General features: G+C 49.8%; 1 long non-coding RNA gene across 2 annotated transcripts in view; it reads left to right on the top strand.

Moving 5' to 3' along the window:
* The window catches only part of LOC108524227 (uncharacterized), a 60,668-nt gene extending 39,267 nt beyond the window's left edge, over positions 1-21,401 (top strand). The window contains exons 1-5 of one of the 2 annotated variants that reach the window (XR_001884010.1): positions 295-383; positions 6,809-6,940; positions 8,008-8,187; positions 12,335-12,443; positions 21,012-21,401. This is a non-coding gene — a long non-coding RNA (uncharacterized LOC108524227). Of the gene's footprint in view, positions 1-294; positions 384-6,709; positions 6,941-8,007; positions 8,188-12,334; positions 12,444-21,011 lie in introns of those variants that run through there. The other variant, XR_001884009.1, reaches the window with a different exon arrangement.
* The last annotated feature ends 5,457 nt before the right edge of the window (positions 21,402-26,858 follow it).

Below are 26,858 nucleotides of genomic sequence, written 5' to 3' on the forward strand. Positions count from 1 at the left end.
TCCTTGACTTGTAGATGGCATTCTCTGTATTCACCTTGTCTCCCCTCTATGTGTTTCTGTCTTTGTGTCTGAGGACATCAGTCATACTGGATTAAAGCCACCCTAATAGCCTCACCTTAATTTGATCATCTGCAAGAACCCTATTTCCAAATAAGGTCACATTTACAGATACCAGGGCTAGGATTTCCACGTCTTTTGGGGTGAACACAATTCAGAACTCAAACACAGGTTTTTCTGTAGGTCATAAAAAGGACGTGATGAGTCAACCTGGAGGATTCAAAGAAGGCTTCCTGGAGAGACTCATGTTCAAGCTGGGCACTGAGGGTAGATCAGGAGTTCTCCAGCTGGAAAAATGGGTAGGGAATTCTAGAAAGAGGCATGAGGTAAGTCTCTGTTCATGTGCGCAAAAGAAATAACCTGCGTTTCTTTTTAGATATCCTAGAATTCAGTTGTGGAACGAATTCATACCATCTTTCTCCTTTGAGTTTCAATTGACATGGCCTATCTGCCCAATGGAGGCAAACGGCAAATATATGTGGAGCACCACTTTGTGATAAGCCATATGCAATGTCCTGGGGACTCAGAGGTGACTCCAACAAAGTCCCTGCTCCCCTGGAGCTCACAGCCCAGGTCAGCATTCGGTGAGCCTACGTGAAAGATAACTAATGAAATGAAAATAAAACACACATGTCATAAGTCTGAAGTAAGTGGGACAGATAGAAAGTTTTATTGCCATTCACAGGAGAGGGACAGCTTGGTGGCCTGGAGCAATCATGGAAGGCTTCCTGGTGGCAGACTCTAGGGCTAGGATTTGATAGAGGGCTTGGATATGGCAGTGGGTGAGGGCTGTGGCATTCTAGACAAGGAGAACAGCATAGCCAGGACTGCTGGAAGCCAGGCTGGGGTTGGAGAATGGGAAAGTCTCGAGTGCCAGCCCAGGAGGCTGGGTTTTATGCTAAGGGCCCTGGTTTCACCACCTGGCTGCTGTCATTCTTCTGCCGGTGGGCAGATTGCACGTGAGCCTGCACCACCGGAGCTGTACCGAGTTTGGCCAGCACTGTGGCGTGTCCTGATGACATAGACCCTGGGGCCTGCAGGGACCAGCGGGGGTGGTGTGAATGGCTCCTGCATTTGGGACAGATGCCAGGAGATGACTGTTAGGGCTGCGGCTCCAGTGACTAGATAAGAACAGACATCAAAAGCAGGCAATTGCTGTTCTTCCCACAAAGGGCACCCTGGGAGGGGTGGCCCTGCTAAGAGCTCAGCTCAGCGGTCTCCCTGTGGGGGGCCGGGATGGCTGTGTCACGGCTGCAGCCCCCAATTCACAGTTATTAAGCTAAATGACTGCCTCCCAAGCTCAGCGGTGGCACCAACCCTCCATCAGTTCTCAGACCTCGCTGGGAGCTCCGCTTTCATCCCTTGGCATCACCTCGCCTCCCTCCCTGGCCTTCAGAAGGTGGAAGGGCTGCTCTTCCCTACTGGCTGGGAAGGGAGAAAGTCTTCCTCTCAGGGAGGGAAGAAAGAGTTGATTAAGATGAACCCACAGCAAGGGCCTCCCCTCCCAGGGGCCCTGGTATGAAGGCAGAGGATGCGGGTAGAGTCCTGGGCTGCGCAACAGGTGCCTGGTTCTGGCCCTGGCCCAGCACTGATCCACTGGGGAAACTTGGGCCTGTCATTCCTCCCTCTGTCTCAGCTTCCTCTCCAACAAATGGGGAAAATGACATTGACGGTGTCGATAAAATGTTTTCATACTAGATAAGAAAGAGCTTTCAAGACAAACATTCTGCCTTTTGAGTGTTTTGGAAAATATATAAGCAATACAATTCTAGTTTTTCAAACAACCCTAGTAAGTAAGGGGTGACTGAGGCCAGCAACCCTCCTACTGGCATGAAGGGTCCCAGAAGTAAACAGCCTCTGATTCTATCCCATTTGTGTGTTTACAAATCTTAAATTACATGATCAAGAACCAGGGACCAGACAACCAGAACCTAGCCGTCACCAATTAAGAAGTCAGGATTAAGGACTCGTGGACTGACGGTAGATGCCAGTGGGAACGCTAATCCCTCTGAACCTTTCCAGGAACACATTGATACAGTGAATGTTTTCACTCAGCCAAGAAGGGCTCCTTGAAAGCCCAGCTCTTCCAGGAAGACCTCCCAATTTCTCCTGTGCGACACTGCATGGGAGGGGTTTGCTAGTGTGTCTGTGGCTTTCCTAGATGTGAGTGCCTCTGGCTTGGAAACCACATCATTGCTGTGCCCCCAGAACCTGGCACAGGGCCTGGTGGGAGTAGGTGGTCAGGGAGCAAATGTGAATCACAATTCTTTCTGAGCCCCTGCCGGGTGTCCAGCAGCATCAGGCACTGCAGGGGATGCTGAGGAGTGGTCTGATCATTGCTCCAAACGTGTGCCGTGGAGGAAAATGGAGAGTGGTTAACAGGGTTGGGTCGTGTGGACAGAAGGTGGGCACGTGAGGACTCCAGGAACGGGATCGGGGGGCTTCTCGAGAGGAGCACTTGGCTTGAACTTTGAGGGATGAGCAGGAGTTAGGCAGTTGGAGGAATGAGGGTATTCCAGGGGAATAGAAACATGACTGAGTGCCTGGAGACTGCCAGGAACTTTATGAAGCATGTCCCGTTCTATCCTTCCCACAGTGGTGTGTGGACAATATTATCTCCATCTTGCAGATGAGGAAGTGCAGGCTTTGCAAGGCTAGGTGATTTTTTATGTTCACACACAGAGGTGGGTTTGAGTTCAGGTCTGTCTGTCTTATGGGGACACTAGGACATGGGCAGAGACAGGAGAGGGTGTAGTCAGAGAGCAGAGGGGGACTAGCAAAAGGGACAGGCCAGAGACACTATGGGGACTCTCTTTTCCAAAATAATTTCTCAGATCTCATTTGGCACTGGGATCTCCAGCCTGACCGGTTAGATTTTGCTCCCATCAGACAGTAAGGAAACTAAGACTCAGAAAAGGGGCCTGTTTTGCTGCTCTGCCAGAGATGGTTTAGGACAGGTACAGACAAAAAGGGGTGTCTGCACCAGGATGTCAGCTCTGCAAGGGTAGGGCTGCACTGGCTTGCTCAGCATTGCACCTCCATGGTCAGAGTAGAGCCTGAGTCACAGCAAGTGCACAGTAAATGTTTGCAAAATGAACACGTGAATAAATGTAGGGGACTTCCAAGGAGAGAGAGAAAGAGAGAGACAGAGTATGTGTGTGTATGTGTGTGTGTGTGAGAGAGACAGAGAGTATGTGTGTGTGTATGTGTGTTTGCGTGTGAGAGACAGTGTGTATTGTGTGTGTGTGTGAGAGAGTGTGTGTGTATGTGTGTGTGTGTGCATGTGAGAGACAGTTTGTGTACGTGTGTGTGAGAGAGAGTATGTGTTGTGTTGGTGTGAGAGACAGTGTTTGTTATGTGTGTGTGAGAGATAGAGTGTGTGTGTGAGATCAGAGAGAGACTGTGTGTGAGAAGACTGTGTGTGAAAGAGAGAATGTGTGCGTGTGTGTTTGCATGTGAGAGAGACAGTGTGTGTGTGAGAGAGTGTGTGTGTGAGTCAGAGAGAGACTAGTTGTGTGTGAGAGACTGTGTGTATGTGTGTGTGAGAGAGAGAAAGTGTGTGTGTATGTGTGTGTGAGAGACAGAGACTGCGTGTGTGTGTGAGAGAGACAGTGTGTGTGTGAGACAGAGACTGTGTGTGTGTGAGAGACAGTGTGTGTGTGAGACAGAGACTGTGTGTGTGATGAGAGACAGTGTGTGTGTATGTGTGTGTGTGAGAGAGAAAGTGTGTGTGTATGTGTGTGTGAGAGAGAGAGAGAGACTGCGTGTGTGAGAGAGACAGTATGTATGTGTGTGAGACAGACTGTGTGTGTGTGTGTGAGAGACTGTGTGTGAGACAGAGACTATGTGTGTGTGAGTGTGTGTGTGTATGTGTGTGTGTGAGAGATAGAGACAGAGACTGTGTGTGTGAGACAGAGACTGTGTGTGTGTGTATGTGTGAGAGACAGAGACTGCGTGTGTGAGACAGTGTGTGTGTCAGAGACTGTGTGTGTGAGAGAGAGAGACAGTGTGTGTGTGAGACAGACTGTGTGTGTGAGAGAGAGAGTGTGTGTGTGTGAGACAGAGACTGTGTGTGTGTGTGTGAGACTGTGTGTGTGTGTGTGAGAGAGAGAGAGACAGAGAGTGTGTGTGTGTGTGTGTGTGTGTGTGTATTTGTGAGAGAGAAAGAAAGAGAGAGAGAGAAGCTGACAGTGCTGCCTTTAGATGAAAACCTGGATGATCTTAGAAGTTCTCCCAAGGGTGATTTCTCACCTGTAACACAGAGAGAGCTACAAGCAGTGAATTTGTGAAGAGCTTGCTCTGTCCTGGAAACTGAGCCAGGCTCCAGGGACACGGACACACTAATCACACTAATCCTCTCATGGAGGTTATAGAATCTGTGGAAGACAAACCCTCATTGCTCATCCAACAGATGGCAGAGGTGATGGGGAAGCATCCTAGGCCTCCGAGAGAGAGTAGAGAATGAGACAGTCAAGGTCCCTGTCCACAGGAAGCTTACTTTTTTAGTTGGGGAGGACAGAGGATAAATCAGAAAGCAACCAAAACCAAAATGAAAATGAAACCAGAGGTGCCAGATGACCTGGGGTAGTGATAATTGCTATGAAGATAATAAAAGAGGGGAAGAGTGATTGCTGTGCGGACTGGTGGAAACAGGGTCAGGAAAGGTCTCTCCCAGAAGGTGCCCTCTAAACTGAGTCTTGCTTGGTGCACTTAAGCCAGATGGGGAAGATTTAGAGAAAGAGCATTTCCGGTGGAGCAAACTGCATGTGCAAAGGCCCGGAGAAAGGTCTGGGCTTGCATTCTGGAGGAATAGAAGGAGGCTGCTGTGGCTGGAGCCCAGCTAGTGATCAGAGGAGAGGAGGGAAGGAGAGGAGGCTGAGGTGGAGGGGCGGGACCCATCATGCAGGGCTGTGTCTAGTGGTTGGAGGTTTTGTAAGTGCTCCAGGGGGGATATGATAGCCATAACAGTCTAACATGTAAATGTTGACAAAACAAGGAACTGTACTAATGAAGTGCTGCAAGAGGCTATGAAAGCTAAGTATAAGATGCCATTGTAGTAATTGTGTGGCCAAGAGGAGAAGCAACAGGACCAGATGGGCTCCTTAAAGGGGGCGCACTGGAAGGGGGTGAGGCAGGAGAGACACTAGTGCTGAGTCTGGATGAAGCCAGACTTAAGGAGGTGGCAGGGAGGATGCGCAAGTGTGGACAGATGGCAGAGCTTCCTTGGATCTGGTAGAACCTGAAGGCCTGGTTGGTCCCAAGACCATCCTAAGAAAAGGAGGGCCATGCTGGGAGCTGGAAGAAACCTGCAGCAGGTTGGAAGTTGAATGGGGTACCTTCACAAGTTCTGTCTATTGGAACCTCAGAATGTGACCTTATTTGGAATAAAGGTTTTTGCAGATGCAACTAAGGTAAGGATATCAAGGTGAGATCAATCTGCATTAGGCTGGTCCCTAAATCCAAGGGCAAGTGTCCTCATAAGCAACAGAAAAGACGCTGAGACACAGGAAGGAAGGTGTTATGAAGACAGAGGCAGAGATTGGAGTGATGTAGCCACAAGCCAAGGATCTCCAGGAGCCCCCAGAAGCTGGAAGAGGCAAGGAAGCGTTCTCCCTTGAAGCGTTCAGAGGGAGCCTGCTGCTCCTGACACTTTGATTTCAGACTTGTGGCCTCCAGAGCTGTGAGAGGTTGCATTTCTGTTGTGTTAAGCCACTAAGTTTGTGGTAATTTGCTGTGGCAGCCCTAGGAAACAGTACAATGCCCCGTGAGAAGCCCCAGCTCATACTGCTCCTGTGATTATGACCCTCTGCTTGCATCTGTTGTGAAGAGCTCTGCTCTGTTCCTGTTTTGCTACACTCTCCCCCTCCTCTCACTAACCCCCCTACCATCTATATTAGAATAAGATTGAATTTTCTAGCTTGGGTTACTAAGCTTTCAGATCTCAAAAGTGTGGCCATTAATCAGCTGTCATGGGATGTCGTCAACAAGGGGCTTTAAAAACCATGTTTGCTTTTTAGGCTGATAATACTTGGAGGTGAAGCTGGGAGAGTTATACATAATGCATGCATTTTAATGGGCCACGCACTACAGCCCTCTTTAGTCTGAATGATTCGTTTTAATGTTCAAAATAAATATCAGAGACAATTTGCCAACAAAGCCGATTTTCTCCGCCCGCCATTAACTTAATCTTTATACCTCAGCCTAATGACAGAGGGGCTGGGGGGCGGGAGGGGGGCTTTGGATTGCAAGTAAGTGGGGAAAAGCAGGTGGCATGGTCATGAGCCATGGGGTGACCGCATGTTTCGGATTGTACAGGATAGTCCCAATTTATGCCCAATGTCCTGCAGATATTCTGAGGCTGGATTGAGTGCTGCTGCCAATATTTAAATGTTTTTGATGGACCAAATAACAATTTCATATGGTTTAATCTAAATATAGAAATAGCTCTTGGTTTGTTTGATAACTTACCTGGTTATGGTAAATATGCCCTTTATATGTGGGAAACTGAGGTACTGAGAGCCAAAGAGCATTGTCTGGGGACATGGAGCTCCATAGAGGCTCAGCTCCAGGCTCCCTGGGTGCTCCTGCTCCCAGCCCAGGTGATTTCCTCTTGGAGTGTGTCCAAACTGCCACTGCCCTCTCTCTGCCTCAGCTTGTCCAGCTCCTGCCTGCTCATGGGCTCTCAGCCTCCAGGGCCTCTTGCTGCACATTTGGAAGGCAAACCTTGAAGGCACACTTCATTCTGCCCCAGGTCTCCTGAGGTAGTGACGTTTGAGGAAGGATCAGCAAACCCACTGTCCAAACCCGGGCATGGCACCATGGTGTATCTCAGTCTTGATCACCCACAACATGGAACCGTGGAGACTAATCACACATACTTACAGTTAAGTAATTTTGGATAATTGACACGTATTTGGAATAAGGTATGATCCTTGCTTTTTTGAAGGTTACTGAAGGTAGGATGGGGAAACAAGATGAATATTCCTCCACATTTTGAGGTTGATTTTTTGAATTCACTTTTTTTTTTTTTAATTTTTAAGAGACAGACCCTTGATCTATTGCCCAGGCTGGAGTGCAGTGGTGCAATCATAGCTCATTGTAGCCTTGAACTCTTGGGCTCAAGTGATCCTCCTGCCTCAGCCTCCCTAGTACCTGGGGGCTAGAGTTGTGCACCACTATGCCTGGCTAATTTTATTTGTTTATTTTTGTGTGGACAGGGTCGCTTCACTATCTTGCCCATGCTGATCTTGAACTCCTGGCTTCAAGTGATGCTCCTGCCTCAGCCTCCAAAGCACTGAAGTTATAGGCATGGGTCACCCTGCCAAGCCTGGAATTATTTTTTCTTTCTTCTATTCATTTAATAACTATGGAGTCCTCAAGTGCCAGGTGTTCAGCTGAGTGTCAGGATAAATTCACCTAAATATCCAGATTTCTGGCATTCTGGAAAAATGGTCAGATTTGGCTCCCCACCCCACGTTCTTACCTGGCAGCTGTTGGCTGGCACTGAGCTGTGGCACCCTCCCAGCCTCTCTTCACATAGCCCATATTATTCTCCTCTGTGCCACCTGCCTGGCCCCAGCAGGCACTTGAGTTTGGGAACCTTGGTTGATCTCTGCCTCCTATATACCAAAACTGGGCATATAGTAGGTGCCAAAAAAATTCTTGCCATTTGTTGCATGAAACTGATTCCAGATGGTTCTCCTTAAAAGGTCCTGATCTTCCTTGAAATAATTCCACAGCTCCATCCATGTGTTCTGGAGGAGAAAAAGTGCTAGCCCCTTCATGAGTGAGCTCAGCTTGGGGAGGGGACCCTGATAGGCCAACACCCAACCTGAGCATCCTAGAAGTGGGTACGCATACCGTGGGCACATCAGCCTTGGTGAGAATGCAAACCTACCCCCCACCCCCGACATCTATCAAAACTTGAAAATCTCATGCTCTTTGGTCCAGGTGTTCCAGGGCCACATTCCGCAGATGAGTTTGTAAAAGTGCATCAAGATACAGACGCAAGCCCGACGGTTACAAAATAGTTTGCAACAGCAACTAGAAAGCCCCAAAATGTCCATCAGAAGGGACATTTTGTGTGTGAGACGTGGTGCTTCCATGCCAACGGCCCTAGGAGAGAATGAGGTAGGTATGGAGATATGTGCTGATATGGAGAGATTCAGAGATGCAGTTTCAGCAAAATAAAGCAAGGAGCAGAGCAGTTTGTGTATGAACACATTCTGTGTGTAAAAGACAGGTGATGTGAACCCTGGCTCTGCCACTTACCTGCTGTGTGACTTGGGCAAGTCACTTAACCTCTCTGGGAGTCGTTACCTAGGCTGTAAACTGGAACTAATAATAGCGTCTCATCATAGAGCTGCTGTGAGGTCTCATGTGTTAATATATAGAGAGAACATGAAAAGAGCTGGGCCCAGAATAAGACCTCATTGGCTGTTATTATTACTGTATATGCATATATATGTCTTTATATTCTTGGAGAACACAAAATACTAGCAGGGGCTAGTTTTGTTATTGAGAGAGGTTTGGAAGGAGAGACATCTTCTTATTTTACATCTTTATGAACAGTTCAAAATTTTTATCATGGGCATCTTTTAAACTTTTATTTCAAAATAAACGAAAACAAATTGACCAACCACCAGGGAGGAATCTCTTTCTGTCTGGGGTAAAGTGGGAGCTGGGAAAGGTAACCGAGGAGGTTACGTTGGAGCTGGACCTTAAAGGATCACCCAGGCAGAGAAAAGAGCTGGAGGATGGGCATTGTGGCTGGGAAAAGCGGTGTGTGCAAATGCTCAGAGGCAGGAGTGATCAGAGGGAGTAGTGAGGGGTCAGATTTGGGGATCACAGGGGAGCAGCTGAGATGAGACTGGAGGGATCAATGAAAGAGCTTGTGGGCAGGGTTCAGACCTCCTATACTCAAATCCATGTTTGCTTTTAGGTGATGAAGAATAGATGATATATATGTGTGTATGTGTGTGATGTGTGTGTGTGTGTGTGTGTATATATATATATATATATATAAGTTATATAATATAAGTATATATATTTGGACCGGAGTCTCGCTCTGTCGCCCAGTCTGGAGTGCAGTGCCGAGATCGTTGGATCACTGCAAGGCTCCGCCTCCCGGGTTTCGCCATCTCCTGCCTCATCTCCTGAGTGCTGGGACTACAGGCGCGCCACCTCGCCCGGCTAGTTTTTGATATTTTTTTTAGTAGAGGACGGGGTTTCACCTCGTATGCTCAGGATGGTCTCGATCTTTGCCTCGTGATCCGCCCGTCTCGGCCTCCCAAAGTGCTGAGATTACAGGCTTGAGCCACCGCACCCGGCCTAGATGATATATTTTTTTAACTGGATACAGAAATGCAACATGTCCATTCTGACAGATAAGAAAACCGCACTCCAGAGGAGTGAAGGGCCTTTCCTGAGGTCCCACATCAAGTTAGAGGCATAGACAGTGACTGGCTGCTGGTGTCATCTTGTTCTGCCACATAGTACATGCTTCATCAGTCCCACCTGATATTATCTCACTGTAAGGTTGGGGAACTGAGGTTCAGCGGGGAGGCTACTTTTTTCTTTTTGTATAGTCTGTCTCCCCAGTCAGCGAAGGCTCTAGGAAGGTAGGACCTGTGACTGTTCTGTGGACTAATGCTTGCCCCAGGGTTCAGGACTGGCACATAATAGGCGTGCAGTAAATGTCTGTGGAATGCAAGAATAAAACAAGGTCATGTGGGAAGTCAAGGGCAGGCAGAACAGGAACCCAGGTCTCCATCTCCGGACCCGCAGGCTGGGCTCTATTCAGTGCACTGGGAAACTTGAACTCTTGGTGTTGAAAGGGAGCCTTGGGTATCTTGAGAGTAGGGCCTGGGTCTTGTGGTCTGTATTACCCTTGGTGAATGAAGGAAGGAGAGAATGCATGTATGCATGCATCAATGAGAGGATCTGGTCCAGCCCTTTCACAAAGCCCACAGAGGGGAAGGGCTTGGACGAGGCTGCACAGTGGTGGGCCCAGGGCCAGCTCAGAGCAGGGCCTCAGGCAGCGTCAGCTGAATGAATGATACAGCTTCCCTGCTTGACATGGAGCAGGGACCCTTTCTCTCCCTACAGGGGCAGTTCTGCAGGGATGGGATCATCTTTTCAAGCCACTGCCTGGGTCTTTGCATCACTCATCATCACCCCAGGAATGACATTAACGGTGGCTCCAGCTGCTTGTGACTGGCCTGCTCCCTGCGCCCTCCCCATCCCCTCACACTGGCACATGGACCACAATAGGGCCTCTAGGAAGCCCTGCCCCTTTTCCCAAGATGGGAAGCTGGAGCAGGGACTGAGTCCTGGCGTGGCCTCATATTGCTGTGCCCTTGTCCTTGCCCCTTCCTTTCCTCTGTGCCTTGGTTTCTGCTTCTCCAACCTATGTTCTTAAGTGCTGCCTTTGGTGTGGGGATGGGACAGTGTGGAAGAGAGAGCAGGATCGGGGCCTGATCGCCTGGACCCAAACCCTGCTCCACCCTGACCACCTCTGCAGCTGGCCTGGGGCAAGGCACTCACCTCTCTGAGCTTGGAGCTTCTCCCTGCAGGATGGGTGAGAATCCAGCCCCCACCCTAGTCTGTGGTGAGGGCTGGGTGATGCCGTGCATGACAGTTACCTGGTACCTGCCCAGCACCTGGCCTGTGCATGCTCTGGAAGTGTGGCCAGTACTTTCATTACCTCTCCAGCATCATTGCCCTCATCCTGGCACCAGGACTCCAAAGATAAAGCATTCTGTGCGGTGAAACATTCCATCGCCAAGCCTTTGCTGTCACTTGTGCCTGAAATGCCCTCTTGCTGTTGCTCTGAATCGGAGACCCCTTACTCGCCCCCTGACCGGGCCTGGTTCTCAGAATCCCTCTTGATTCACGCTCTTTCCTCTGGATACCCTACAGCCCAGGCCCTTCCTCTACAAGGTCCCATCTGCAGGCTGCCCCGCCATCCGGACCCTCCACTTCTCTCTGTTCCTGGCACAGCTGTGACTGTCTCTCCCTGCCTCAGTTCCCCGGAGGGTGCAGAGTGCCTTTATCAGGCCCTTTACCTCCCCAGCCTCACAGCCAAGGCTAAGGGAGGAAAAATGCCTGGATTCAATTCCCAGCTCTGCCACTCCCCAGCTCTGTGACCTGGGGCAAGTGTCCTCCCCTCTCTGAGCCTCAGTGTCCTCCTTTTCACAGTGGGAATGTTGTCAGCCTTTGCTTGGCCGGGTTGTAGTGGATATCATGTGAGTACCCTGTCTGAGATTGGTTAGGATGGGGGTCCAGCTTCCCCTAAGGTCTGTGTGAATGTTTGCTGCCATTATTGTTATTATTGTTGCTGTGGTCACTAACACTCCCAAGGCCACAGAGCAGATAAGGAAGTGGGGTATCCTGGGTGGAACGGGTGGGCCCAATGCCAGAGTCCAGCCAGTCTGCCTACCCATGTCCCTCCCACCTCTGAGGTCTCAGAGCTGCCAGGGTTTGAGGAGGGAGCTATGTATGTGCTGGGATTTCTGGAGAGGGAAGGAGAGCCCAGTGGGAGGAGGCAGCGCCCTTCTCTCCACCAGGGGTGGTTCTGGGAGGGGCAGGTGAGTGGTGGGGGATGTTGGAACAACACAGCTCCTGTTTGCCGTGAGGGACCTTAATATTGTGACTGCTGCTTCTGCTGTGCCTCCCTGCTGTTTCACTTGGCAAATACACTCCCTGGGGACCAGGCAGGACAGGCTGCTCCCCCAGCTCCTTCTCTCCTGGGAACAGCCAGGCGAGGGGGAGCCATGACTTTGCTCCCTCCGGAGGCCTTTCTCTCCCTACTGCGTGGTAATGCCTGGCTGGGGAGGAACAACTTGAATCACAGTGGCGGGGAGACTTCTGGCCCCATGCCCTGCTTGCTGTGTGACAGTGGGTGCAGAACCTCACCTCTCTGAGCCTCAGTTTCCCTACCTGGGAAGTAAAGGGCTTAGTCTACAGCTCCAAAAAATTATGAAAATTATTCTGTTTCTCTTCACCAGGAAAAGTAAAAGGAGACTTTCACTCAAAGTTGTGGTGGTGGTGGTGATGCTGGTGGTGATGCTGGTGGTGGTGCTGGTGGTGGTGGTGGTGGTGGTAGTGTGTGTGGGTGTACCTAAAATGCAACCCTTCCTCCTTCCCCTAGGAAAGGCTCACTTCAGGTAGGCCTGCTTCCCCCACTCCACCTTCCTCGTGGAAGCCTTCCCTGACCACCCACGCCCCCAGGTGGGTTAGAGTCCTCTGGGCATAACACTGGCTTTCCTCTCTTAAGGCACTCGTGTCTCACCCACGCTAGTACCAGGCCTGGTCTGAGGGGCCTCACCCCAACTGCAGCGTACAGCCTGGCAGAGCAGCCTCCCTGCCTATGGAACTACTCTAAGGTGAGACAACGGGAGGGATTTCTGGACTTTCAGATCAGGGCAATTTCCTGGGAGTCAGAATGCAGGTGGGCATGGGAGTGGAAGGCCCTGCTCTCAGGATCTGTGGAGCCTCTCCCTATAGAATCTTGAATGGCAGAGCTAGGCAGGTGGTCCCTAGGACACACAGTGAGATGTTAACTCTCATTTCCCAGGTCTGATTTTGTATGTGGGCCTAGTTTGAGGCCTCTGTACCTCCAAGTGAGCCTTGTCCCCTCCCTGGGTACTCCAGAGAGCATGGCCGGGCCCAGCTAGGGCAAGTGGCACAGCCCTCTCTGATCCTCCCTTTCATTCTGGGCCTCTCTGAACATCCGGCCCTGTGCCCTCCATCCTTGGTGCTCAAAGCTTCACAGAAGCAGCTCAGCGGGAAATGAGAGTGCTCTGACCTCTCTAGTCCCTTAAACTCTTTTAAAGGAAGAAATACCCTGATGGGAGTGTCTTCTGGCAGATTTACATTTAAAACAAAATGCCAGTCACTGCTCTACAGAATGGGAAGCCCAGGCTCTAGAGTGAAGATCAAGTTGCAGAGAGCTGGGTGGCTGACTTTTCTCATCATTCTGCCCTGGGCCAAGGGCTGCTTCTCACCCTGCTTCCAAAGAGAGTAGCCACAGGGCCAGGCTCCCTCGATCCCTTCTCTCTGCCCAGCTCTAGCTTGGTCCATGACTCTCTGAACCCCCACTGCACACTCCTGCTTCTGTTTTTGTGGGGGCCTGGCCTCCGCCAAGCATCTCCTTCCCCTCCTAGCTCCTGACCCGAGGCCTCGGAGGAACCCTCCCTAGGTTCCAACTGGGAGGGCATCCCTCCACTCCATGTCCTTTGAGACTGCTTCTAGAGCCCAGCATCAGGAAACTATACAGGTTTGGAGCCCAAGAGCTCTGAGTTTAAAGTTTAGCTCTATGGTCATCGGCTTTGGAATTTGGGCAACTCACAAACTCTCCCTGATCCTCAGGTTTCCCATCCAGAAAGTGGGTATAAAAGCACCCATCTCAGAGAGTGACTGCAAGACAGTGAATGAATGTGTGTGATGTGCCTAGCAGCCAGCCTGAGAACAGTTCTGTTCCAAGTGGGGCCCAGGACTGGTGCCATCTGCAGACTGGTCATGATAGAAATGGAGAGTAAGAATACTTGTACAGCAGCTTGACATGATGGTGACATTTTAGCTTATTTCATGAAAGCATTTCCAACAAATTGGAAAATAAACTGACTGGAAATGAAACAAATGGGTTCTTCCACACTTAGAGTTTGAGAAGTCTTAGTCAGCATGGAGGAAATCTCAAGAAACAGTGGTTATTTTCATCCATCCATCCATCCACCCACCCATCCACCCATATGCCCACCCACCCATCCATCCACCCACTCATCCATCCACCTATCCACCCACCCACCCATCCACCCACCAATCCATCCATCCATCCATCCATCCATCCATCCATCTATCCATCCATCCATCCATCCATCCAACATGAATTCACCCCTCACGGTGGATGCTCAGAGGAGCTAAATTTGGCTCTGGCTGTGACTCTTCATTCATTGAGCTTTGTTGGGGTAGATGACAGATATCTGTATGTTCCCCAGATTTCTTCAGGCAGAGGCAGATCTGAATTGTATCATATTGTCGGGGGTAGGGCCAGGAGAAGCCTCATCCCCCAATTGCACCCCTTGCCCTTGCTTGGCTCCTGCTTTCATTTTCATCAGGAAAACCCGGGTAGGATTTACTGTAAGTCTGTTCTTCATTTTCCCAAAGCTCAATGTCAGGAGTTTGTCCCCCACTCCACCTCCCCAAAACTAATTTCCTTTTATTATGAAAACCAGAAAATGACAAGTAATTGCTAGAAGATGTTAGAAAGATTGCATTTTGTTTTGCTACTATCAGCTTAAAATAATGTTTAAGAGATTATGAATGGGTGATTAACTATTTTTTCTATTACTTCTCTCTCAAAAGCAAAACCACAACGATTGTGATATGCACAGTAAAATGAAATCCCCACTATCTGAAACCAGGCCAGAAAAAAACAAAAATATCCACCCCACAAGGAGCCATGTCCCTTTTGGGGAGAAATTGTTGCACTCAGATCTTGGAGAAGACAGAGCCATGCAAGGTTAAGTTGCTAAAGTGACTAAATCAAACATGGTCTCCACGAGCTAATTTCTCTCCATGGCCCCTCCCTCCCTACTCCTTACAGTAAATAGCAGTTATGGGGACTGCAGTCAAATTCCCTATTTACTGCCTTTCCTGAGTCAGTTTGTTTTGGGTGAAAACAGTCTCTGATGCAGTTCTATTGCACCATTTCAGCGGATGTTTATCATTTAAAAGGAACAATTTTAATACCTACATTTGCCTTACAGTATGAGCCATAAATGTGATTTAGGTTTCCCTTTATAATAGACTCTACAAACGATTGCCTAGGCTCCAGAAGAACTGTTCCTCCAAGTGCTGGCCATGAAAATGAACAGCTTTTCCTTTCTTTACAAAAGTTTTCCTTTCTAATACCTCTTGAAATTAATCGAACAAAAACTGGGTAAATGGGCTGATTCACACATCTTCCTTGCTGGGAGTCGAGCCTCCCAGGAATGTTTTGGGAAAGGATGAGTCTCCCAGAGTGGGCCCGGGAGGAAGGCCCTGGAGGTTGTGCCTGCTGATGCTATTTGTCCTCCTTCCTGCCCCGCTGGGCCCCAGCTTCCTCCTCTGTAATGGTGGGGTGGTGATAGTGGTAATAACATAGATCTCCGACATCAGTGCTACTCAAAGCCAGGATTGTGGGCTGGCAGCATCAACATCACCTAAGAGCTTGCTAGAAATGCAGATTCCCTGGCTCTGCCCAGACTTGCTAAATCAGAATCTCGGAGGTAGGGCCCAGCAATCTGTGCGAGAAGGCTGTCCAGGTAATTCTAATACACGCTCATATTTGGGAAGCTCTGACTATTTGGAAGCAGAGCTAGAAGCCTGTCAGGGGTCAGAGTGAACTGCTGAAAGTGTTTATGAGTTCCGGTAATCCAGTGGCATCCTGGTCCTGGGAGCTGTAAGCCTACTGGGTGCTTAGGATCCAAGTTGGTGAGTGACAAAAGTAATACAGTCTTGGACACCATAGACTAGACTTGAATGTTGACAGACTCCTCAGGTATGTGTCCTGAGATGGGAAGGAGGATGGTGACAAGTCTGAAAGTTAGAATCTGTCCTGTTTATTCAGAATTACCCAGTGGATACCCAAGCATGCCCAAGGGTCTTCCTTCACACCACACTGCCCCTCTGTCTCTCGAGGGGTGAGGAGGGGACCAGGCATGCGCATGTTTAACCTGGAGAAGGGAAGATGTTACATGGGAGAGACAGAGACCTGGAGACTGCCTTCTAGTTACTGGGGGGCTGGACCATGGTTAGTGGAGTTGATGTCTACATGGTTTCAGGGTGCAGAGCTGGGTAGAACCCCAGGGGAGAGGAGGCATGCGAGAGTGAGCTCCTGGTCAATGGAGGTGTGCAGGCAGGAGCTTCAGACTGTGATCCTTTTTGCCACTGAAGGGGTTCCTACATCGGGGAGGGTCCCCATTGGCCTCAACATTCCAGGACCTGTTTTGTTTGAGCCTATAGCTCACCTTCTTATGACCTCCCTTCCCCAGAGTGGAAGGGTTGTAACCCCGCAAATGAGGAAAGCCCTTCTGCATGGACATGCTGCTTCCTGCTGAGAAATGCCTCCATTCGGGGGAAAAATGGGATTAATTTTTAGCGGAAGCAGCAGTGGCTGAACGTGCAGTTTTCAAATTGTTGACTATGATATTAAGTAACAAGCAGACTCCTGTCCAAAGGATGTTATTAAAATTAACTGTTTTAGCACTACAGTTAGAATCAAAACCAATCTGTCACTCCTAAATTGGTTTCTTTCAACTGCTATTTGCGGGTAAAATGAACAGTTTTAACAATTACATCTCCAGTGCAAATCATAAACTTGATTTACAGGAAAACACTTAATTTGCTGCATTTGACTGTGCACCAGAGCTGCCAATTATCTGACTGTAAATTTCCCCACTTGGTTATTTGTTTCCTAAATGGCAGCCTTGGCCCCATTGCCTCCTTCACCTCTGGGCCCAAGGCCCCACCTGGGGTTGCAGACCCTGATTGGGGTTCTGTTTGTGAAGGGTTGGTGCTCAAAAGCAGACAGGGTCCACATGGACCCTCTGTCCGTGCTATTTCAAGTTGTAAAATATTAAGTAGAATATCACTGCTCTTTAACCGAGTCTGAGCTAGCCATGAAGCAGGAAGAATCACAGAATCTGTGAGCATAAAGACTGTGGAGAGAATCATTCATTCATCCATTCATCAAACAATGATTACGCAGTCATTTTCCCAGAGCTAGGAGCTATAGGCTATGTAGTGATGGCTGCGTCTCCCATGGTTCCTGCCCTCAACAAATTCACTGTCTAATAGGAAAGACATGTGCTGAATAGTATCATTTTGTGGTATAATAAATTTTTCCTTTAGTTGTTGGCCATTAATGAGCCAAAGGGCTGGGGCCCACTGAGAAGTGATTATTCTGCTTGGAGGTGCTGGAGAAACTAGAGAAACTCACAAGCCATAGCTTTGCAGAAGTTCCATTTGAACTGAGTTTTGATGTCTGAGTAGGAGCTTTTCAGGTAGAGAAGGAGAGGAGAGGGTCTTTCAGTCAGAGGGAACAGCATCAGCCAACTCTTTTTGGCACAGAAGAACAGGGTATGTTTAGCGAGGGGGTGAATGGTCTGGCCTGGCAGGAGGGAAGGGAGCAGGTTGGCGCCAGGATGCCTCTTTTAAGGAGTTTAGATTCTGTTGGATTTATAATCCAAGTCCTTCTCCAGCTAAGCAAATGGAAGTCCACAGCATTGAGATGCCCTGTGTAAGTCAGGAGAGATTGTAAATGCCAAGAAGCTATAGGATGGAGAATGGAGGATAGTTTCCTGGTATTTTGAGAAGTAAGAAAGCATATGCAAACATATGCAAATGAGATGCAAGCCGGCACCTGCTCTGCATTGTGTAGTCAGCCAGCTTTCTGCAGCCCTGTGTATTTCTACAAAGGTGAGAGAGGTGCCTCCTTGTGACTCCAGCTGAGCTATGAGACGTATCAGGCGCTTCATAAAAAAGAAAATTACCCCAAGACTTTCCCTGCCAGGGGCCTTTCTGTTGGAAGAAGTGTCCCCTTGGGAGACAGAAGAGGACCAGAATTTAAGCCTCAGAAGGGAAGGATGAAGCCCCCAAAGTTGCCACCTTCTAGGGAGCCCAGACCTCAGGATTTTGAGGAGTTGGTTCCATCAGTGTCAAGAGGTTGGTGTGGGCAGCCGGCTTGGGAGGGTGGGGGGTTCTCATGCCCTCTGCTCAGGCCTTCTGCTTCACCCCAGCATGCCCCACTCCCCTGGGCTCAGTGTCCCCATGGGAAGGGATCAGTGGGAGCTTTCAGTGCCAATGTCGCATGAGTTGAAGGTCAGTGGTTTTCTCTTGGAGTGATGACTGTCCTGTTCTGACCCATCTGACTCCAGAGGGGTGAGTACTGACATGGTGACACAAGAATGTGGCCTCGGTCTCCTCCTGGGGCCTCGGGGTTAATCCCCTGCTCTCCTGTGGTCTGGAAACACTGAATGGGGATTCGAATCTCTCTTTCCTCCATGATTCTATCAAGAAAGAAGAAGGTGAGGATCCTCATTTCAGTTGACACAGGGGGTAGAGGCCTGTGCCTGGGCTCCTGAAGCTTCTAGGGCTGACTCTTCCTAATTTTCTGTGTGGCCTTGAGCAAATCCTCTCTCTGGATGTCTCTCTGCAGCTTAGAAGCCAGATACTTCAGGTAAGAGCCCTTTCCTGTTGACAGACGGCTCATCCTGACCTGCCGTCAGGGTGTGCGGCGGGGACCCGAGCCCCTGAGGGACAGGGGCTGCTTGACAAAAAGTTTGGAGGGCTGAGGGGAGCTTCAGGGCATCCCCACCTCCAGGACAACACTGCAACCCCAGGCCCCTGCAGCAGAGGCACCCCTGGAGGGAGGGAGGGCCAGCTGCCAGACGCCTGCCACTTGTGGGTCCAGGGGGCTGATGTTGGGGAGGGCTCTCCGCCATTTCTGGCTGCCCCTCTAGTCCTTCCTCGGGTCGCTTTCATCTTCCCTCCCCATCTCTCCCATCTACTTTCCTGCATGCCAGACTTTCCCTCCCCAGTCTTTTCTATCTGTGCTCTCTCTCTTATTCTCTGAGTCCCATGGCCTTCTCTCCACTCCCTGCCTGGCTTCTCTGTCTCCCTGTCTCTTTCGTCTTCCTCTCCTTGCCTGCCCTGGAAGTCCTTCTCCATGTGTGCCCCTGCCTCAGTATAACCTCTCCTGTGTCCACCTGCACCCACTTTCTCCCCCACCTTTCCCCACCCAGCTCCCAAGTCCTGAGCACTGTGGGGGAAACTGAGGGTTTCGCCCTGCTAAGGATGGGAGAGGCAGGAGGGAAGAGAATAGCCAGCCTTCAGCAGGTGGCACTGTTGGGTGACTTTTGCTTGTGAAACCTTTTAGCATTGAAAAAACATGCTGGAATCTATTGGCATTTGAGAGGCTCTTTAAAAAAAAATAAAAATAATGACTCTCATTTCCTGGGCATCATTAAACAAGGTGCAGTGTTTGTGTGCGTACGTGTGTGATGAGGATGTATGCATGCAGATGTCTGCACCTGAGCCTGTGGGGCTGGAGTGTAGGGGTGTGTGTGTGAGCACATGTCAGGGCCCTGGGTGCCTGGGTCTACATGTGTATGGATGGGAGTGTCTGTGTGCGACCCACACAACCCGTGTGAATGTGGGTTTCAGTATGAACTGGGGTGTACCAGCATGGGATGTGTCTACCCGTGTGCGCCATCACACATGAAAGTATGTGTGTGAGCGAGCAGGGCAGGTCGGGCTGTGTGGGGAGCAGGGTGATGTGTTTGTGTCTGCGGATGTGCCCACCAGTGGAAGCACAGTGGAAGGGAGGGAAAATCATGGACTCAGACCTCCAGGTTTAAATTCTGGCTTCACACTGCAGTGGTGTGATTTTGACCGTTGCTGGTCTCTGAGCCTCAGACTCTTCTTCATCTGAGAAATGAGATAATAGCATTATCTGGCACTCTGGATGACTGTGAGGATTAAATAGGCTCTTCCGTGTAAAGGGCCTATCCTGGCATGGGCCCAGTAGGCTCAGGGCCACAGTGTGTCTGTTTGAGAGTCAGCAGGTGTGGCCTCCTGCTCTCCAGCTCCACTGTCTGGCTGGGCTGGGCTTGCTGGCCCTCAGGCCTGCGGTGTTGGCCTCTCTAGGGGTATGAAGGTCCAGGGGTGGGGATGTCCTGAGGGCTCTGGGGTCTGCCCAGCCCTAGTGTTTCCTGGCTCTGCTGGATAGAGCCACAGCCAGAATGAACCCTCGCTCTCCCTGCCGCTGACAGTGGAGATCCAGAATGCAAGAGCTGCACTGGCCCTCAGGGCTCATCGACTCCATCCAGCTCTCCACATAACAGGAGAGGGGAGGGCAGCCCACAGCTCCCCACATAACAGGAGAGGAGACGGCAGCCCATAGGGGCCAGTAGCCTGACCCCCCTCCATCGTAAGTCATGGCCTGGCCACTGTCTGAGGGCTCTAAGCTGGGCTGATTCCGAGGCTGGGGCCCAGAGGCAGAGGCAGAGGCAGAGGGGAGCTCCCTGCCTCAGCTCCTTGCAGTCCTGATTCCACCCCTCCCTCTTCTTTCCTCCTCCTCATCTTTTTGTGGCGACCTTCTCCATTACAGCTGAAAGTGGAAAGAGGGCCATACCTGACTGGTTCTCTACTGCTGTGTAACAACCACCCCAGGACAGGGACTTTGAGCAATGTCTTCTTACTTTGCTCTGTTCTCTGGGTTGTCTGGGACTCACCTGGGTCTCTCATGTGGTGGTTGAGGCGGCTTCTTTGGGTCTTTGCCTCTCTCCTTGCAGCATCTCATCCTCCAGGGCCTCTCCACGTAGCTTGGGCCTCTCCCAGCAGTGTAGGCTCAGGGTAGTTATGCTTTTTATGTAGCAGCTAGCTCCCAGGACACAGCCAGTGGAGGCTGTCAGGCCAGTTAAGGGCTAGGCTTGGACTGGCACAAGGTCTCTTCCTCCTGTTCTTTTGGAAAAAATCATCACGACCCACCCAAATTCAAGAAGGCAGAGAAATAGAACCCACTTCTTTATAGAGGGGGGGAAGGTCATATTGCCAAAAAGCCTGTGGGATGGGTGATGGTATGGTGGGCATCTTTGGAAAATGCAATCTGCCACAGCATCCTAATGGCATTGTAAGATGACAACCAAATGCCAGTCTTAAGAATGTTTCTTCTCCATCATTTCATCCAACCCTCCCAACAGCCATCTGCAGCGGGCCTGTCCTGGCTTAATCACTCCCTGTGTCACCCTGCACAACTCCCTTCACTTCTCAGCACCTCAGTTTCCACGTGTCAAACAGGAGTGGTAATAGTTCCTGTTTCATTGAGTTGTCATAAAGCAAGAACTCGGCCCATCACCTGGAGAGACCTCAAATGCGTTGTTATTATCATCGCCCTTCTCTTCTTTTCACAGATGAGGAAACTGAGGCTCAGAGAAGTTGAGGGACTGGCTCAGAGATGTACAGCTTGGAATTGCCAGAGCCAGCCTGAAAGACCAGCAGTCTCCCTCTAATTGCACACTGTTTTCTCTGAGGCTCTGCATTGTTGGAAGAAGGGTCAGAGGGACTGGAAAGGAAGAAACAACACAAAGATGAGGCAGCAGAAGGGAAATCGAGGTACTGGGGGCTTCCAGCCTCATAGTACTTGCTCTCTCTGTAATCCATCGTTGGCTTTTCTGTCCTAATCCGACCACTCCATCGCCAGCCTCCTTTCCTCTGAAAGTCGATAGAAGAGCTCTGGACTCTTTCCAGTTTTCCAGACTTCCACCCACACAGACTCAAGGGTCCTCCCAACTCTCCTGTGAAAAGAGGCCATCCCATTCCACAGGAGGGGAAACTGAGACTTGGAGAAGGTACAGGGTCCCATGTAGCTTCACTGTGGCTCTTCGGACTCTTCCTGGTCCCTCTGCCTGTCCTGGGCCTGCCATCGTTCCACCTCCAGGTCTGCCCACTGCCTGCACGCCTCCTACCCCTCTCACCTTGCCCTGCACTGCAGCTGCCACCACCTCCAGCAGCCCTTTAGATCAACGTCCTAAAGCGATAATGCCATGATGTTCCTGGCTTTTTCAAACCCTTTTCCTGGAGTATGTTCACCAGAATGGCAGTCCCACAGGAGCTCTGCGATGAAAGGGCCTCATGGTCAAATAGTTTGGGAAACGTGGCTTCCTTTGTCCCTTCCTTCTCAGTTTGCCAAATTTAATGATGCCACACCCCCATGCACCTTCTTTTGTTTCATGATATCACTTTTTAATACCCCATTTTGGAATATTCTCTAAGAAATGTGGCCTGAGGAATGAAGTTCAAATCTCTCCTCTTGGCGTCCAAACAGCTTCACCATCAGATCTCAACCTTGTTTTCCACCGTGCCTCTCTTGGATGTCCAGAGCCCTTGCCCTCCCCTCAGTAGTCCCTGATGCCCACAGAATCCATGGTCTCACCTTCCCTGTTTTTGCTCAGACCTCTCAACTCAGAGCTCTGTTTCTCCAGGGACACCCCCAACCTCTCACCCCTTGGCTATGCACTGACTGCTGCGTCTCACTCAGCCATTGGTTGGGTGCAATGTAAGTTTTCTTTCCAGGCATGAACCCTGAGTCCCAAACTCAACCCTAAGCTCTTTAAGGGTACAAGTGCCATCTTGGGTTTCTGCATCTCCTGACTTCCTCCCCAGGCTTGCAGAAGCATTGGCAATGCATCTTACGGCTGCATTGGTGGGCAGCTGGTGCTCAGCAAAGTTGAATAGAGTAAGGCATTGTGATACATGGCAACAGGCTGGCTCAGCTGGCATTTCACCCTCAGTAGGGAGAAACACATAATTCCTTCTTGCTGTGGTATGAGAATCCCAGGCTCTCAGGACAGTAGAGGCCACTGGTCCACACATGTCTCCTATGTTCAGTTCAATTTGTATTTGGGATTAGCAATTCTCTTCTCCTCTCCCTAGTGTGGGAACAACAGGAGCTGGACTTTGGCTGTAGCAGCAGAGATCCCAGCTAGACTCAAGGAATAACTTTCCAAGTAGCAGAGACTGTGTGCCATTTGCCAGATTGGATTTCAGTGATTGGTTTTAGACTTAGAGGACTTTCTCTGTCGTCCTTAAGGATTTAGGGGTGACTGTGTTCTCCCAAGAGGTGGATGAGATGACCTCTTTTGGGCTTTCTCTCCCTATAATTTCCAGAGCTGCCAGCTCTCTGGGTCCCTGGGGTCACAAAGGGAGGAAGAATTTCCAGACACAGGGAAGAAGGTGGTAGGAAAAGGGAGAAGGGTTCATGTTGGGGGAACAGACCCCAACCTCTGCCACTGGGGCCTGTACTACCCAGATGAAGGAGGTTGGCGTGCCAAACCGCCCCGGCGGCTCTTAGAGCCACTCTGGGGCTGCTCCCCCACTCACGCGCCACAGTTATTTTTAGCACTGGGATGTGCAGAACATGCTACAGAGAAACAGAGTGGAAAATCTGACACTCAGAGCCCCGCTTGGAGGGAGACACAGTTCTTCCAGCCGGGCGCCACTCACGTGTCTAATTTGCATCTTGCACGTTTCTCTGAGCAGCCCGACTACTTTGAATTCCAGCTGGCTCCCCGGAACTGACCCACAGCCTCCTGGACAGGGCCTGGGGTCCTTGCACTTGGTGGGTGGTGATGGCTCCTGGTCAGGCTCCCCTTCCTTCTGTTGGCCATCAGAATTGTGACCTGCATACAAGCACGGGGCTCTACATAAAAAGCCCAGTGATCGTCTCCTCGGTGTCCCAGATATCATGTGGAGAAAACAGGGCAAGTCTTAGGATTGTTGTTGGGTAGGGGAGGAAACCCAGGCCCAGAGAGGGCATCTAGGGACCTGAGGTCACACAGAGAGGGAATAACAAAGCTGGCCCTTAGGAGGGTCAGCCCCCTCTGTCCTTGGGGCGTCCCCGTGGGAATGCAATGTCTAGGAAGCCTAGAGTCGAAGTCCAAACCAGCTCAGGAGATGAGGAGTTTGTGTAGTGGATATTTAATTAAAAATTACTTTATGTTTTTTCCCTTCTTATTATAAAACAATGCATGCTCTTTGTAGAAAATTTAAAAATACAGATAAGCAAACGAGAAAATTAAAAACACCCATAATCCCAGCACTCAGAGATAAACCCTGTAAATATTTTGGTATGTTGGTGAATATACCACCGGGCTTTTCCTTTTTCTTCTGTAAAACATTTTCATTTATTTTTAATTACACATGTAATACGGGAACACATTCTTGTTAGAAAAATTCAAACAATACAGATCAAGCCAAAGTCGTCTCTCTCCCTCCCCAACTGGGCTTCCCTTTTCTGCAGAGGTAATCACGGTTCTAATTTTGATGTATATCGTTCCTGATTTTTTTTAAGTGTATACACACATTCATATCATATAGAGATATGTGGTTTTACTTTTAGTGTGTTTGGATGGGCTTTTTTCCCAACAGAAATGGTAGCATATTGCATGTGTTGTTCTACACTTTGATTTTGTCACCTAACTATTAGTCTTGGGGTCCTCTCAGTGTCAGTGTTTAGAGCTCTAACTCATTTGTTCTAACGGCTGGGTAGAATTCCCTTGCATGCATACATCAGAGTTTATTTAGGCATTTCCCTTGTGATAGACTTTTTGATTGCATTCACTGTGTGTGTGTGTGTGTGTGTGTTTGTGTGTGTGCACAATGCTGCCTTTCAGTGCTCCCATATGTGCCTCCTTGGGTAAGAAAGCTTCTTAAGGGTCAAAGCCAAGATGAGAAATGGCTAGTTACTCTCTTTTTACACGCATTAAGAAAATGGGAGCACCTTGGATCAACTGCCATAAGAATCTGCCTTCTCCACTTTTCTGTGCTAATATGAAGGCAGCTCTGACAGCATTTCCCAAACTGTGCTCAGGACAGCGCTGTGTGCTGGGAAACCCTGATAGGTGCATCTAGGGAGATAAAAAATCAGGGCAGGTGTACGGTTGAATACATTCAATGTACAGTCGAATAGATTCACTGAAATGCTCTTGGAAATTCACCAGTGCCCATTAGTATGTCAAAAGGTGTCCTGAAGTAAAGAAACAAGTTTGTCTTCATTTAGCCTGGCTTTAGAGGGCTGCGGTGTAGGAAACACAGATTGCAGCAGACAGCGGCAGTGCCTGACCCACATCCCCTTGGCCCTGCTGCTCAGTGTGCTTCTGGTCCCAATTCCGCCTGCTGAAAAACTGTGCTTTGTACCTGTGTCTGGTTTCTCTTGCTGCAGGGACCTGTGGGGCTGCCTTGTGGCAGGCTGGGCATGCTGGGGACCCGGTGCTCTCTGTGCCCCAGCCCCGGCAGCCCTCAACCAATGATTGAAGGGATTGGTGTAGAGAAGCCCCAGCTCCCTCACCTCTCGGGTGAGATAACGTCGAGGCAAGTGTTTTACACTGATCCCTGTGCTTCCCCAGAGGGATCAGGCTCCAGTTCCACTGTAGTAGCTGGCTTGAAAATATGCCCATTATTGGCTGCCCTCCTTCCTTGTCTCACTTCCCCACTCCTCCCTACTCACCTCTCCAAATTTAAATCTTCCTGCATTAGAGTCCTGGGTTTGCTCCGGAAAGAAGCTCAACTAAAACTGATCAGTGGTTACTTTTTAATGGCTCCATGTGAATGTCCTAAATATTTCTCTCAACAGATCCCGCATTGCTGGACATCGAAGGTTGTTTCCATTTTTGTTTCACTATTATAAACAGTTTCGTGGTAGACATCCTTCTAGCTCAATGGCTGTGTACATTTTAAATTATTGCTTTAGAAACTATTCTTAGACATAAAGCCACTGGTTCAAAAGACATGCATCGTTGTAAGGCTTTGATAACTTTGTGGCATCTGCATTCTCCCCTTCTCATCTTGTTCTAATCCTGCCCTGCTTCCCACAGAGGGTACAGAGGAGCCAACCTTGGATATGCTCTGGAACAAGCCTCTCTCACAAGGATGGGGAAAGGCAGAACACAGGGAATACATGGCAGGATCCAGGGAGACGGCTGAATATCCACCTGGAGTTCATAGGGAGGCTCTTAGAGCTTAGTGCTGATGGGTGCTTCTTCCCAGGTTCCTGTTCTAAACTCTTCCCATTCTACAAGGCTCAGTTGAAATATCACCTCCTCCAGGAAGCATCCCTTGACCTTTCCTGCCTTGTGGGCCTCCTCTTGAGGCTGCACGTGATTTGGTACTAATTCTATACAGGTCATGACACATTCTGTGGGTAGTAACAGTCAATGTTACACACATGACATATTTACACGTTTGGGGTTCAATAAATTCTTGAGGTAAGAAAGCCAGGGAACCCAGATTTGAATCTACCTTTGCTGCTATCTTTGGTGGGGACCTGTGGGTCTCCAGGCAAGGGCCCTGAGGTGGGCTTGAATGGGAATAAGCACAGTACCAGCCTACTCTCTCCTTTCTCAGCCTCTCATTTTTGCCCCCTTTCCAGGAGTCTTTCAGCCAGGAGTCCCAGAGGCTGGGCTGTCTGCATTCAGCCTGGGACTGCGAATATCAGTGTGCCTTTCTTTTTATCCTTCCAGGTGCAGGTTTCCGGAGACAAATATACCCTCCATTCCCAGCCCCTCGATCTGTCTAAACACAATTTGACATGCGTTGCTATTAGCTTAGCACCTTATCAAATAATGCGGCCTGATCGAGATAAAAGGTTTTACAACCCTTGCTGCCTTTGTTTCTGCCTGCATTCACCCGCCGAGACAGCTAATAATTACCACCAAAGACAAAGAGAAATCTATACGCTCAGCGTAGAGGTTCCTGTGTGCATGTTAAGCAGCAGCCGGAGGAGAAAGAGGTGGGAGGAGATGGCCCAAATGCAGCTGGGGCCTTGCAGCCTGCTGGAGAGAGTGGCCCCCTGGTTGCTGGGTGACCCTGTAGTTTGGTGCTGTCTAACCCTGGAGGTGGAGAGAAAGGTGGAGAATGTGCCCTAGAGCCCTGCCCTGGGGTGTCAAGGCCTGGTTTGGCAGACCAGGGTGGTGTGAAGGGAAAGGCAAGGGTGCTGGCATAGAGGGTTGCTGCGACCTGGGTTTCTGCCTGGTTCTGCTCCCAGGCTGCTCTGTGATCTTGGGTAGATCCCTTATCCCCGTGGGCTTCAGTCTCTGTTTCTGTAGCCTCTGTGATAGGGCGCCAAGGCAGTGTGGTGGGAGGGTGCCCCAGGCGTTGTGATGGTGAGAGGTGAAGCCAGCTGGAATTCCTGGGTCGAGTGGGGGACTTGGAGAACTTCTCTGTTTAGCTAGAGGATTGTAAACGCACCAATCAGTGCTCTG

Source organism: Rhinopithecus bieti, unplaced genomic scaffold (genome assembly GCF_001698545.2).
Source record: "Rhinopithecus bieti isolate Rb0 unplaced genomic scaffold, ASM169854v2 scaffold_81282, whole genome shotgun sequence".
Lineage (NCBI taxonomy): Eukaryota > Metazoa > Chordata > Mammalia > Primates > Cercopithecidae > Rhinopithecus > Rhinopithecus bieti.